Here is a 16808-nt window from a genome sequence, read left to right on the forward strand (position 1 = left end):
CAAACAATACATGTTATTTCACGACGAATGAAGATTGGAGGTTGGTCTTAACCCTAGAATTATGCAAAACGTTTGGGCCTCAGAACTGCTAAATTGTTGGTCTAAACGCTAAAGTATAAAAGTATACATAATCATTGAGAATGGCAAACACTTATCGAATCTATCTGTGACGACTGACGACAAATTTTGGTAAAACTGCTCGTGGAGAAAATGTCCCCCAAACAATTTTAAACACATTTTGACCTTGACTTTGCTACGTTGAATAGTTGTTTGTGATTTTGGGCCAAAAATGAGCATTTTGGCCCAAATTTGACCTCACAAATTAATTTATCAAGTCTTTGCCATGTATACTTTTATTATACTTTAGACCAACAATTTAGCAGTTTTGAGGTCCGAAAGTTTCCATAATTCCAGGGTTAAGACCACCCTTAAGAGGTGGGGTATGAACGTTTGGACAGTATTTATTGTGGGACATTAGAGCACATCAGACATATCGAATTGCATTCTGCATACGAAGAATGTCCTTTTGATATCAAATAATTTTGATTTTTTGAAATTCACAACGTAATACACATTTTATGGTAAATGATTAAAAATTGATATTTTTCATATTTAACAGTACTCGAAGTAAACTTTATAAATCTGATGATTTATACTTAAAGTGTATGTAGGTGGGATGAAAAGCCGACGATCAATTGGAAATTTTGATCTTTCGTATTGAAGATATGGATCTTTTTCCCAAAACACCCAAAAAATTAGGTCTTTTGGGAAAAAAATCCATATCTTCAATATGAAAGGTCAAAATTTTCAATTGATCGTCGGCTTTTCCTCCCAACTACATACACTTTAAGAATATATCATTAGATTTATAAAATTGACTTCGAGGACTATTATATATCAAAAATGTGAAAAATATCAAATTTTAATAATTTGTCATAAAATTTGTCGTGAATTTCAAAAATGAAAATTATTTGATATCAGAAAGACATTCTTCGTATTCAGAATGCAATTCGATATGTCTGATGTGCTCTCATGTCCCACAAAAATACTGTCGAAACGCTCAAAACGCTCATTCCAGATCCCTTAAATAAGGTTGTGATTAGTTAGACGAGTGTGGCGGGTATCATCATTCTCGAATCAATAAACTGTTTTTTCAAATCGAAAAACCTGCTTTATCAAATTCAATATAAAATGGCGATTTCAAAAAACTTTGCTTTTCAAATCGAGAAACCAGGTTAATCGATCAAAAACCCTGGTTTATCGCAGAAAAACCAAGTTTCTCTTTTTCATTATACAAAATACGTGCCATAACGGGCGTACAATCACGCGTCCGGGAATCGCAACCTCTCTATTGTTTCTTTCTGAAGAGCTTCTTTACGTAGGCTACACATTGGAGCACATGTTGAGATAATATCTATATAATCATGCTATTGAAATGGTCTCAATGTTTTACCTTATCGATGTGGGAAACAACTCTGTAGCAAATAGGTATACAACTGCATAAGATCCTGATATACAGAATTTCCCGATCATTGCAAAGGCTAACGTCACATTGCCCAATTCTGAAAATAAGACAAAATAAATATTATAACAACAAGCAGAACAGGTGTTTTTGTTGAACAGCGGCTTTTCACACTAATGTCGCTGTCACAGTGGCGTAACTGGGGGGGGGGAAACGTGCCCAGGACACCACCCGGGGGCGCCAAATTAGCCAATTCAGCATTGATTCTGCGAACCTCCATGCGAGTCAAAATGTTTCATTTTAGCACACAATCAATTTAAAGATCATTTTAAGACCGATATTCAACATCTAGTAACCAAAATTAATTAGTGGTAGGCCTTTATTTGTCCAAAATTTTGCGCACAATTGTCAATAATGGGGGGGGGGGCATTATGTATCCTTAGCCCTGAGCGCCACAACCCCTAGCTCGCCACTGCCCGCGTCTAAGATATTCTCGGATGGGTGGGGGTGGGGGCGCCAATTTTCTTTCTTGCGCTGCGCTGTCACACATCGCTGGACCGGCCCTACATACAAGAAACGGATGGTATTTTAGTCAATCCGTTGTTGTTCGTCAATGTTCGTTTTACGTTCTTTTTATGTTATGTTCTGCTATCATCCAACAAATGCGTTCCGTGTCAGGTGATGTTCGTTACGCCCGTTAACAAGTTTTGGGCATGCGCACAACTTCAAACAGAGTGTGCCGAATACATATGTTCGGTAGTTGTCCGATGTGTGTTCGTATTGTCCTGATATTTCCTGATTTGTTTTTTATTCTTTCGTTTACATGCTGCAGGTCTTCGGGACGGGAGGGTTCGTTGGTGCTAGCGAACATGAAACGCATTCGCTGGTCATTTACCCCGGTTCATTTGCTGGATATAATACATATCGGACATACAATACATAGGCCGACTGCAGGATTATAACTGACCACAACGCATAGAGAAACGAACGGAAATCTGACGCAACGACCGGCTATGCATTTCGTTGCAAATATGTTCACGTGAGAACCCCACCCGAAATATTCTGCCGGACTGGTGATTTCCTCACCAGATAAAATATTTTTGTATATGGCGACGTACGTTGAATCAGTCCATCTATATGTGTGACAGAGGCATTAGGCACGAGCTAACGCCTTTTTGAGATCTGCAAGACCGTAGGGAAATAGTGCTTCGGCTTGGGACGTGCGAGGCACTTCCCAAATTATTGTGTAAATAATTCGCCTAACGGAAAACAACAATTGACTCTGATTGAACAAGCTGCATCGTCAAACTTTCGTCCAAACACTTGTGAAGAAAGTGGTCCTATCCTTTGCCAGGAATAGTTAGTTGGGTATTCAATAAATTGTATTTTGTGATTGAAACACAATTTTAGGAGGGAAATTTGGGGAGAAGACAAACCTACCGTTTGGTATTGGAACACAACAGAATAAAGAAATACTGCCAATAATCATGAACCCAAATATAAGACGTCTTCTTCACGTCTTTAGCGTCCCGTAATAAACTTTTTAGGCTTCTTGTGAGAAACACGCCATCTCGCGATGACCTCATGGCATGTGAACCAATCAAAATCCAGCTACTATCCAACCTGAAAAAGGACGTGCGCTTGATGTAAAAAGGGATAAGTCAATACGTGATTCTGATAATGTGTACGCATGGTGGTGATTGTATTAAAGTATATTGTAAAACGCCGTCGCAAATTCGACGTTGCCAACATTATAGGCTATCAGCAGTTTTGCGTCTGCCTGCATTATAACAATGCATAGCAACGATTATGGGACTGGCTCAACAAATCAGATACCGGTACCATATGATTTAATAAAGTTCAAAGTTCATACAAAGTAAAATCGTTCGACGATTGTCATGGATAAGAATTTACGCACTGGAAACATACATGTAGGCCTATCATAGCTGAATAGCTCTCAAAAATGATGACATGATAATCGATAATTAGCATGATCAAACTCAGAACTGCAAAAGTCAGATATCTGATAGTATGATGCAGCAGCAGGATGTCATGTCTTAATTTATTCTTTATGATTACGATTTAAAAATAACAACGAAATAATAATTATAATTAAACGATGATAATATTATATACTATAATGTATAGGATTTTGTTTTAAATTAAAGAAATTATAAACATTTTTTTTATCATAGGCCTAATTTAACATGTTAAATATAGGCCTAGGCCTATATATCATTTCTTACATCTTATAGTAGGTATGTCACAGTGGCTGCACAATAATTCTGCTACACTGTGCATGCAAGCATAACAGTGAATTGAAAAGGGCGCGCTTCAAATTTGGCCAATTTTAGAAAACATCCATGTCGATAAATGAATTTCTTGATATGCTTCATTTATCCAAATTGTTTGAATTTTTAATATATGGTGTGTGAAGCCTTCCCGAGGCTACCATCAGGTCCCCCAAATTAAAAATTGTTTTGTTTAAGAACTACTGCCTGTTTTATGGATTTTTGAAGATCGCTCATAAATCAGTAAATATAGGCCTACTGAAGTAAAGGAACTACCACCATTTAGCTGAAATACTAATCTTTCTTAGCATGTAAATTAATTCCGTCGACAACAAATGAAACACTTCCCTAAAACCAGTTGAAGCAAAACATTAATCAATGTTTTTTTTAGGAGTAATTTTCCAAACCACAATAGCTCTAAGCCATTGTGTGTGTCCAAACCATACTATTTTTGTATACGCGGTAAAGTAAAATTGCTGTTCATTTTACCGATTATCCTCCCATGTTAATCCAGATGACAAAATGTTAATTTAAAGTCTCATTGCAACTGAATTTTAATTTTTACTTTTCGGATTTGGCTTTGAGTAATGGTGACACATACCATGTTTACAGTAAAAATGAAAATTATATTCCAGACACCGTCAAAATGTCAAACTTTAAATTTTTTTGTATTGTTTTTAAATAATTAACTGCAGTTCATTTATTCAACTTCATAACAGGATCATACTTAAAAGATTTATGATGAATGAACAGACGTTCATTAAATATTGAAAAAAAGCCCAAAATTACTCATGCCTAATTTGCATAATAATATCATAAATACATAATTAGCTGTAATTACCTAATTTGCATAATTAATTACTTTTTGTGTATTTTTTGTCATCAATTGAAAGAACTTTGTATACATATGTGTGCAAAAAAACCGCACCTTTATATCATGTACGGTTTTCTATTGGCATCAATTTTGCATATTAATAAGCTGAACTTAGTCATTTTTGAGATTTAATTTGTCTGCAGATTGGCCGAAATGGCTAAAATAGTATATTTGATTAATTTATTATAATTATTCAATGATGGATTTTTTATTTTTGTTTTCTGTAACGAAGTCAGGAAAGATAGGCATTTAACATGTGCTATTTAAATTAACGCTGTTTTTCCAAGCAAGCGTCCAAATAAACCTTCAAAATCTCGAAATGTGCCAATGTTGTCATTACAGCCATTTGTGGCAGGATTTCATTCCATCTACGAGCATATTTAAATTGACATTACATCACAATGCATTGACCGATTTCAATTCTGTTTTTTGATTTTTGATGCTTTAATAAAGCTTAATAATGTAGGAACATTAAATAACGCGTTTCTGCTGCGATTATTTTTGAGGTGATATACCTACTTATAGGCCACACAAACAGCATGAACATGATGAATATTATAAACTTGTCAAATAACTTAAAAACACTCAGTTGAAAACGTTTGTCATTTTGTCTTTATTTATACAATATTGCTTCTCGTATCATTTGTTTTTGTGTAATTATTTTAACAAAACAATAGCCTACCAATCAATTTAGCAGAAAAATGTTATATTAAAATGCGCTTTGCGATATTTGTAGGCCCTAAATTCAATTAAAACGCCATATAGGCCTAACTGCACGCGGTTGGTATAGGCTGAGAGAGAAGCTTTTTCAGCCTACAATGAAATTATTATTATTATTATTATTATTTTTTGGTTATTAAAGCAGGACAATAAATCTGAAGTGTTTTCCAATTTATACAAATACATTTTTGTAGTAGGCCCTAACCCAGCGAACACAAAACATTAATTTTTAAAACGTTGGAAGCAGGTTGTATTTTGGGTTTTGGTTTTGGTAAAAACCTTTTAATAACATTAAAGGAGTATTTCGTGATCATAGCACTGATGATCCTCTTTTTATGACAATTTTCAGTATAGATATCCACGAAAAAAGCTTATTCCCAAAATTTCAGTTGATTCCAATTTTGCGTTTGCGAGTTATGCATGATTATACTGCTCCATAGACTGTGTTGTAATTTCGTTCTGGTATACCAGAATGAAATTCATATCTTTAACTAAACGAATTAATCTGCAAGAATTTTTTTGTACATAAACATTATGTAAAAAGTCTCAACTTTTTTTTTTTTTTAAAGTTGGGGAGATGATGCTGTGGATCACGAAATGCCCCTTTAAATGTCGGATTATATAAAAGTCATTAAAACGTTTTAAAATGTTTTGTTATGAAAACACACAACAACAATATTTTTAAAATGTTTTCAAAATGTTATTTTCAATAAAAATTCCAAACATTTCTTTTGTGAAATATTGTGTCAACACTTAAATAACATAATGTTAGAATATTTTTGAATGTTATGAAAAACGTTTTATATATCGTCTGTAACCCGACATTTAAACATTTTCTGACAACCTTTTCTAACCGTTTGCGAATGATCTCGAAAATGTTTTGTGTTTGCTGAGAAGGTTGCTTCATTTTAGTAATACGTTTTATTTATTTTCATATATTTAGTGTAGCAACATTGAATAGTATTGTTATTATTTTATATTGTTTTATTAAATTTTGAACTATATATGTTCAAAATCTCACCTTCTCTGGTTCAACTATGGTCTTTCAGACTTTCACATTAAAATGTAGATTATGTGGTATCTTTATACTATAGGCTATATAAATAAATGGCCAATGATTTAACATAAAAGTGGGAATATTTTAACTTTATAACATTAAGTTTTAAAGTTTTAATATTCATTTAATATTATTATTATTGTTATTATTATTAGTGTTATTTTTTTTAGCTAATGAGTTAATGACCATAGGGGTAGATCCCGGGGAGAAGGGGGATAAATCCTCCTAATATTTTAATCATCCCCCAATGTTGTGGCCTGTATATGGGTTTCTAACCAAAATTAACCCCATATTTCGTAATTTTAAACTAAAAAGTGCCAATTTTTTGCGCTTTGCGCAAATTAATTCCGGTTTTGTACTATATTTCACCAGTTTAGCTTCAATATAGCAATTTTTTGCGCGCTTCGCGCGCATTTGTACCATAAACTTATTTTGTCGGCAAAAGGTGCTGCATTCACTAGACTTTAAGAAATTTTCTCCAACCCCAAAAAGAAATCTATGCTACTGTTAGTGATGTATATTTTTGGTTTCTTTTTTAGGACATGAAGGGGGATGGGATCAAAAAATTATAGACCATAAAAGGGGGAATAAAAAATCCACCTTTTTTAGGGGGGATCAAAAAAATTTGACGTCCGAGGTTCCAACTTTTCCAACCATCCCCTCCCGAATGATCCCGAATCACACATAAATTCGCCCAGTCCCATTTCCCAAATATGAAAGTGAAAAAAAAAGTGAATTTCAGTTTGGCAGAGGTAGGACTCGAACATACGCCGCAGCTGCATACAGTATCTCCAAGTCCAGCGCGCTAATCCATTGGACCACATGAGTTGCTGGTAGCCATATTGAATTTTAAACATATAGCTTATAGGCAACTCCAACATTTCTGGGTATAGAATAGAAATACAACAATACGTGTATTGTGCTGAGCACAATAGATCATCAACTTTGACTGCATCGTGCATCATGGTATTGATATATCGGTCCGTACAATGTAGGCCTATAGGGAATCAGCCATTTTCTTGTAGGCCTATAGTCCCCGGAGTATAGACGTTGGGTTTCCCCCAGTTTATTCAAGATTTTCACATAGAACCCCCAAGATGTTTTTTTTAGAAAATAGAAGATTAGATTACCATAAAAACGACACAGTAATCTTTATCGGAGTTCTATATAAAAATTACATTAGATTTTTCATCATTTTTGAGCGTTTATTTTCAAAAAAAAAAAAAAATATTTTGACGTATATAAAATTGAAATAAAATTCTCCCCTGCTAAACAACACCAACTGTACCACAATTGGGTATCACGAATCGTTCTACATGTTGTGCAGTTAATATTCATATATTCCTGTATACATAGAATGCTGCAGTTTTTACACACAAAATATTTCAGCGAAAACCCGCCCACTCGGCTATTTTATAATGACAATCAGACTTCCTTGGAACGTGCAATAATTAGCATTAAAACCAAGTTGTTTTTATGCATTTTAAAAACACTTCGGCTGGACGGCGAAGGCCGCTGTGATTCCGAATATAGAGTGCTTGCACGAAAAGTCATTAGTTCAAATCATCATCCAGACACGCTCCAGAAGATATGCAAATGCATGGAGTACAAAAGAATTACTTTGATCAATACCAGTTAAACAGGCAATTGGTATTGTACTCCATGCATTTGCATGTCTTCTGGAGCGTGTCTGGAAGATGATTTGAACGAATGACCTTCCGTGCAAGCACCCTATAATTATGATAGGGTCACGCATAAATTCAGCGCACACTTTAAATTTTCGTCTTGGGTAAAGACTATGCGGCAGGGATCGTTTTAAACGTAAATACCTAAATAAATCATGCAAGTGGCCATATTTTTGGGAATTTGTTGTGACGCACCATGATCTTTGCGAAGGTTGCATTCATAGAACACCTCAATGAAATATGATATGTCCCATATATATGTTTACTTTAAAGTCGAAACTAATTTATAGGCAGAAAAAATTAAAATTTACTGGCCAAAAATGTGATATTTTTGGCATTTTTCTAGTAACATTTTTATGGAAACAAAAATTACAAAAAACCTCGGTAAATCTGTCAATTTACAACCAATTCTACCACCCGAAATAAAAAACTGTCCGTGTTATTTTGCTCACACAATAGTTCTTGTTAAAAAAAGCAAAACAGCAGAATGCGTGTTATCTCTAATTTTAAAAGAAATGTTCGGGACTTTTTATCACGATTATTGTAACACGGCAAAAGAAGTACAGTACATACATCCGACACGTAGCATACATCCTTTTGGTCTGATAACATACCAACATAGCACCCGGCTATATGGCCACATAAATTGTTTAATTCGTTTCGCATCCCAGTTGGAAAAGTGAGGAGGGAGGGGGCTGTTGATTTTTTTTTTTTTTTTTTTTTGCTGAATTGACCAAATAAAGCAGTTTTCATGTAAAATTGACATTGCTAGCAGTTTTCGGGCATTTCAGCATATGCCATGAAAACGACGAAACCATCATTAATGAGGGTAAGATCCCTTAGAGTTCCACAAAAACACTAGCAAGTGATTCATGCTGACTAATAATCTTGTTTATACGCATTAACATTTCACTCATGTATTGAAACCTTTTCATGTAATATGAAAATTGAAAAATGAAAAAATATAGACTGATCCCAGAAAGTGAGGAAGGATGTGGGCGTACAACAAATGATTTTTTTTATTTGGCTTAGCATGGACTAACCGGTGTATGTCTATTATTCTTAACCGTAACTGCGGGGTCAACAGTACATCCGATTTATAGTGATCTACAATCAGTCGCCAAGCTGTGAGTTATTGATTAGCAATCAATCAAGTAAAAGCACTTTCCTACAATAACAAAAGCTTCTAGTCCTGTCTCGCAGTTGAAATCGCAATAATCTTAAGCGACCAGTAAGTATAAACTCAGCGCCATGGGTTGTTCCTGGGATATTATATATAGAGGGAGACATTCCAAACCCAGAAAGATTATCGCTGTAGGACCTATGCTATGAAACACTTGTGTGGAGTATCAATAAATTATATAGTAACAACAAAACACTCACCTTCATATCTTCAAGTTCTAAAATTTGGTCTAAAAATTTATCAGGTAATTCCACGTTATTGACTTTAGCAGCTTTCGTGAGAATTGTCGTGGCTTCTTCTTTGCGCCCTTTGGATAAGAGCCATCTTGGTGATTCTGGAACAAACCTACAAATTGATAACAATGATTATTTTATATATCAGCTTTCTGAGTGATACAATATAATCCGCGTATTATATAGGCCTAGTGCCTACGAAGTACCCGGGTGACTACAAAACATATTGCTGGCGCAGATGATGCGCGCGCGTGTACGTGTCGCTGATTGGCATCACTCTTGCAAGTGGTGCTGAATTAGGTCAAATCAGTCAAATTGAATTGATTTTTACCAAGTTATTCTGATAATAATAATAATAATAATAATAATAATAATAATAATAATAATAATAATAATAATAATAATAATAATCAAAATGAGATACATGTAGCACTAACTTGAGGTACCTATGAATACGACCTTCATGCACAACTCAGAATACAATTTAGGACATTTACGACTGATTCGTGGTGTACGGTCACATATACACATTGATAGCAATTGGATACATACAAGAAAGTGGGGGTCCGTAGCGTTGTCCGGGGGTATATGTGACGTGTCATGTTAAAAGCAGACACTTTTAGGCAGGATCGTAAATGGAGAAATAGCCAAAAATCTGCTTGATTGATGGGGTTGATTTTTTCACAATTTGGGTTTGTTGCGAATTTGTGATGTTATTTGTTTAAAATATTGTCTGATAGTTTCAGAGAATGAGACATTTTTAAAGGTAATTCCTATTCCCAACATTGTCAATATTATTTTCAAAGGCCGATATCTCAATTTCCAATTTTATAATACCATAACTTACGAACTCAATATCTTCGCTTAGAAATGTCCGATTTCATTGGGGAAAACAGCGTTGTGGAGCAAAATATCTCTATATTTATGATATGTAAAAACCTCAAAATTGATAACCTGCCCAAAAGTGTCTGGTTTTGACACGACACGTCATATATTATAATCAAACAAACATATAAAAAGCCATGATAGCGCAACTTAGTCAACAAAATCACATGATAATACTCAATAAAAACATTACCAGTGATAGGTAAGAAACACTGCAGACGGTATAGAGATTGCCAATTCAATATTTGACCATGCCCTCAGTCTCCATGCGATGAGTGCTATACTCATGTAGCCTATACTGTAGCAATATTGGACGCCCATACCAGCAAACGCTCGTTTGGAAGGTCCGACTAATTCAGTTGCTATAGGTAACGAGATTAAGCAATGTGATGTGCCCGGAGTAATTTAATATAATTTGATTATTTATATTTGCTTACAACTTAAAGCTATGGCATGAGAACTAAGAGGGGGAGTTTTTGTGTCACGACATGTTTTAGGAGAAACCCCTTTGGTTACAGTAAACAAACTCTGCCAGAGTTATAAGTAATCTTGGTAAATCCCCACTATTCCAGAATGTTCAGTGTTGCCTAATGTTAACTGGGAAAACCACATTTGCTAAAATAAGCTGAATGTGGCAGAATATGAAGAGAGTAACAGAATGGTCTATTAATAGATTGTGGATGTTTGGGAATATTAAAAGGTGAAAGCATTGGCGTTTGCTCTTTACAGAATATGAAGAGAGTTTGTGGGCTATCCATGTCGTTGTGCTTGCAAAAGGAGGTACATCTGAACCAGTTGGTGCTATTTTAATGCAGCAACGAAGGAGATTTTGAGTGTGTGAAAGACTTGCTGAAGTCTGGTTTATAAAACAACACATCTGTCAATAAAGTGGAGCAGTGCGGAAAGAAGCCCGTTTCCTGGAGATAGAGAGTGATTGGTGAAAGAAGCGCCATTTTTGGAGATTGTCATCTGCCTAAGGAGTTAAGTGTTTGGAGAAAGCAACATTATTTTTGTGCAAGAATTTTATACGCAAAAGATATAAATAAATACAAGTGTACAGTGGACTTAGCTGAACAGTGATTTTCGCAGGGCATGTGAACGATGATATATACACCAGCTGTTCAGAAAATTGTTACAGAATTCTATGGTCACCAAAAAGAAGACTGCCGCTTAAGTAGTGATAATTAAAAAGAGTAGAGTGATTATATTGTATGTGCATTTATTGTTCATGTACCAAGCATACTTTACTTTACTTTTCATTAAAGACCATCCAGTGTTAACTTAATCAAACAGTGCATTATTGTTGTGCATTCGTGTGAATTTGGGTAAAAGGTGATTTTGGCCTTGAGTCATTACGGCTCGTAACAGCAACAACTGCATTAATTAATCTTGACTTTGTGCATAGTTGAACTGATATCTCTTGGCCAAAATTATTTCCAGCACGCACATGCAGTACAAGCTAAGCCACAGCCACTGACTAAGGTCTCATATAACACGGGCGACATCATTGTTTTAAGTAAAACAATGAGGTTTACGAGTGTTTAAGAATAATGATTAGCCTTACCAATTACAATGGCTACAACGAAAACACCAGATGCCGTGATGCCAAGAAGAAATTGTAACGCACAGAAGACGGGGAAACTCGGTGAAAATGACGCACCAACTCCAACGGACACCTATGATGAAAATTACATTGGGAACAAAAGTTAAAAGGTTTTGTTTAGGGATCTGGAATGCGCGTTTTAAGCGTTTCGACAGTATGTTTTGTGGGACATGGGAGCACATCAGACATATCTAATTGCATTCGGAATACGAAGAATATCTTTCTGATGTCAAATAATTTTCATTTTTTAAATTCACGATATAATACAAATTTTATGACAAATTATTAAAATTTGATATTTTTCACATTTTGATATATAACAGTCCTCGAGGTAAATTTTATAAATCTAATGAGATATTCTTAAAGTGTATGTAGCTGGGAGAAAAAGCCGACGATCAATTGAAAATTTTGACCTTTCATATTGAAGATATGAATTTTTTCCCAAAAAGACCTAATTTTTTTTTTTGTTTTTTTAAAAAATCCATATCTTGAATACGAAAGGTCAAAATTTTCAATTGATCGTCGGCTTTTCATCCCACCTACATACACTTTAAGTACATATTATCAGATTTATAAAGTTTACTTCGAGTACTGTTAAATATCAAAAATATAAATTTTTAATCATTTGCCATAAAATGTGCATTACATTGCGAGTTTCAAAAAATCAAAATTATTTGACATCAGAAGGACATTCTTCGTATTCAGAATGCAATTCGGTATGTATTGTCTGATGTGCTCTAATGTCCCACAATAAATACTGTCCAAAGGTTCATACCCCTCCCCTTAAGTTCATAAATTCAGCTGAACTCGTTTTCACTTACTTTGCCTAGATCGTATCTTAAACATTTTCTCAGGTCGTAAACTTTTATATGATAGAGCTTTTATATAAATAGAGCTATTAATATTGACAAATAAATGAAGGTTACTGGATCATTTATGCGTAATTATAGAGGGCCAGGGGATTAGATTAGATTTTTCTTTTAGATTAGATTAGATGTGTCTTTTGTATTTGTGCTTTCTTGCTATTTATACGTAAATTGCTAAATGAGTCACTTGTCGGTAAATCGTGTATAGGTACCCTTAAACCAAAACCAGGGTGGTACATGTACTCTGTAGAAACGGTAGGTACAAATGTGACCTGCTACCACGAAATGAGCATACTGTCGCAAGTTGGTAGTTTCGAGACGCCCTGGCTACTGCGGTTGTTTCTTACGCACCTGTTCAAGGCAGTGGTATATGTCTGTATGGCGTTTGGGAATGGGTGTAAAATGGGTCATGGACATACTACTGGCTTGTACATGTACTAGGTGCGAGGAAAACAAAGAATATCGACTCAGTCCGCCAAGGATGTTTCGAAACTACCAACTTGCGACTTTGCGCTCATTTGGTGGTAGCAGGTCAAAGATATGCCGCGGATTATGAGTCGCATTTCACCTCTTACATTGAGTTAAATTTTTATGATGATACTACGTGTAGATTGGGTTTTTTGACTATAGACCTTTTGCCCTTTATCCCATCATGCATGTCGAAAATAATGTCTATACAAATTAGTTTTTTGATTACTAGCAATATTGGGATTTTCGGGAGGCTATACTATATGAATGAATCGTATTTGTATAGGTTACTATAAGAAAGGGTCACATATTTTGTATAATTTGCTGAAACACAGGTTGCCTTTTTACCCACTGGCGACACTCCAGTACTCCTGGATCAAGTACCCCGGACCAAAACTTAAAATCACAATCCACAAAAAATAATAATACCTGCATGATGATTCCAAATAGAAACATGGGTTTTCTGCCTACAATATCTGCAATAAGTAACCAAAAGTGGCCGAGCCGACCATCTTGCCGGCCAGAGCCAAAGACTTGGAAAGCTGACGTTTTGAATTTTGGCCACATACTAAATCGAACTGAAACAAGAAAAAACAAAGAGTTAAAGAACAATGCACTTAGAGTTAAAAGGCAGTATCTAGATACTAGATACGAACTGCTTAGGCTCTATACCGATTTGGAGTACGTCGAAGTACTCAAGTAGACTAAATCATCCAGTTCTCAATACTCGTCGCCAAAAGATGGTCGCTCGAGAGTGCGCAGAGAAAGTTGGCATGCTTGATGTCATTGACACACTTTTGTTGCACCAGATAGGTTTTAGCTTATAGCCACGGGTTATAGCAGGAGGGTGAGAGTGCATAAGGGCAATGTCGGGTGACTGGTCACCAACAATGCCCGACTTAAGATACATATTTTTAACGCATGCCTGTTCGTCAACTATTTAGTCTCTGGCTGAGGTGAATACTAGAACGGGAACCGGTTTTTGCCTGTGCACAGTACAGCCTTTGAGGGTTTGAGACGTATAATTATATTTTTCCTGGTGATGCCATTGGCTAAATAAGCTGTATTTTGACTATTTTCACTCGAATTTCTTATTGCCATTCGCCAGTTTTATTTTTGCAGACGACTATTCCTTATGATCATCTTATAGACATTCTTACCAGTCGTTTATGTTATCCTAACTACGGTTCGCCCTTTAAAAAGTGAATTTCGACGTATGTGGAGCAAAAATTCTTGCCACCAGTGGCGATTGGACCGGAGGGGTAATGACACAGGGCACTATAGCTTAAATGCCTTTGTGTATAGACTACTTGACATTGTTTATCAACAAAGGCGAGGGACTGGTCTATCGATATGTTTGAACGAACCGCTACACTGTTCAATGGCTTTCTTGTACTATAGTATTTGAAATGTGGTGGGCGATTTAAAATGCACATGCCCTGAGCAAGGTTACGATGCGCACAGTGCAGGGCAAAGAATAAAACTCGCCATAAATTCGCGCGCATACTACCGGGCAATGACGTGACATGTCAAGTGGTCTATACATGCAAGAAATTCGGGCAATACATTACACTTACATCTGTCACTGCTGTCGATTTGTAAAATGTAGTATCATAAACCCATCCTTGATCACATTTCACCACGACCCCTTCATATTTACATTGGTCGTACGGCTCCGATCTAGTATACTTTTCACACTTATCCCATTCTTTATTCTTAAACGGAATCGTACAATTTTTCGTCAGCGAAAATTCCTCGTATTCTTGTCCAGGAAACGTCCTGCAATAATGTTCTGGTTGAGCACTAAGAAATGTGTTTCCAAGACTGTGCCATGCAGAGGGAATCGCTAATAAACAGATAGTGATACAGACATATTTCTGATAGCGTCCAAATTCGCCAAGATTTTTGAGAATATCGTCGTAACGCATTGTAACTACACAATTTGGTGCCACTTAAACCTGTATTCCATGCGTAAGAAGTTGGAAAAGCTAACCATCGGTGCTTTGAATATGGTTTAGTAAATATTAATTGCACGGATTAAATCAAAGTGCCGAAAAACCTTTCAAACTTTTGTCCCAATTTTATGCACCCGCTGACTCTATTTACAGTCTTACGGTGCCCATGACAACTTTCATATTGTCATTAAGTCGTGTATTAATCATCCCTATCATGTTAACAATAAATTGCTATTTAATAATATAGAGAGTGTCTTTTGTTTGTTGTTTGTTCCTTTACCCAGTCAGTCTGCCGGTTGGTAGGGCCATTTCATGCTGTAAAGGTCGTTTTTATTTTGAATTGCAAGCAGCAGGAATGGCCGTTACATGATCGTTCTCATTTCTTTTTTCGTCACTTTCTTGCTTAAATTCTAGAACACTGGGAGTTTGGCGCCCACTGCCAAAGGGGATTGCACTAAATTCACGGGTTTTGTATTATCCACGCAAACCTATGGCGAATTTTGTTGGCTTGCTCTCAACAAAGTGAGGCAAGGTATCGATCGGTTAGGAATAATTCACATCAACTCTTACTCGACCCATTTGATTGAGGTCACCACATAAAGGTGTCATGATAAGTTTAGCGAATCGTACCTGTTTAGCGAACCGTCACGACGGACGGAAATGGGGTCAAATACTATAATCCCATCAGGCAGCAGTGATAATTTTTCCAAGAAAGTCTTCTTATTTGATAAGAGAATGTCTTTTTACTATAGTAATGTCGAAACTAGGAACTACTGTCAATACGAAGGAAATGCATGACATGTTTAAAGGGGGGTAACCCCATCGGTTTAGGATATGGATTCTCTTCAAACTTACATACAATGTCAAATATTGTCCCCTTTATCAATCTGTGTGAAAAACAATTTCAGCATAAATGTGAATAATTAGCATATTAGCAAGCCAATACACTGGTACGCGTGAATTGCATTCTGGTCAGGCATCCCGAAACAACGGCCGAGCGCATGTCCCGGTGGAAACAGGAAGTGTTCGCCTTGGCACTGAAAACCGGCTCGCCCCTGTACACTTTTATACCCTCTATTCATACTGATTAATCTTAAAAACATTACATATCACTGCGCTCATTATCATTCTTGACAAGATAGCTCATGCTGTATTTACTTCGCTTAATTATTTCTTTATTTTTAGCTATATGATGCACATTTTCACATATTTATGATTTTTCTTTGTTTTATTTTTTAACTAATTTTTTAATGGGGGGAGGTGCTCTCATAATTTTTTTCATATTCCTCGTATCATGCTTGACAATATAGGTCATGTTTCCTGATTTATTTCGCCTCTCATGTATTTCTTTATTTTTTGTTTTTTTTGTTTTATATCATTATAGCGCCATCTATAGTTTGACATTAGGGGGCCTATTTGATGTATTTTTGCGGACGAATTGGTATTGGGGTGAAGTTTTCCGAATCTATTCCGATTTCATTCTATGACTACCCAAAACTCCCGTGTCGTGTAAAATGCGAACAACT

The 16808-nt window shown here is 35.8% G+C and overlaps 1 pseudogene; it reads right to left on the reverse strand.

Moving 5' to 3' along the window:
- Positions 1–1547: 1547 nt before the first annotated feature.
- Positions 1548–15255, reverse strand: LOC140144365 (organic cation transporter protein-like; annotated as a pseudogene).
- Positions 15256–16808: the final 1553 nt, after the last annotated feature.

Source organism: Amphiura filiformis, unplaced genomic scaffold, assembly GCF_039555335.1.
Source record: "Amphiura filiformis unplaced genomic scaffold, Afil_fr2py scaffold_51, whole genome shotgun sequence".
NCBI classification, from domain to species: domain Eukaryota; kingdom Metazoa; phylum Echinodermata; class Ophiuroidea; order Amphilepidida; family Amphiuridae; genus Amphiura; species Amphiura filiformis.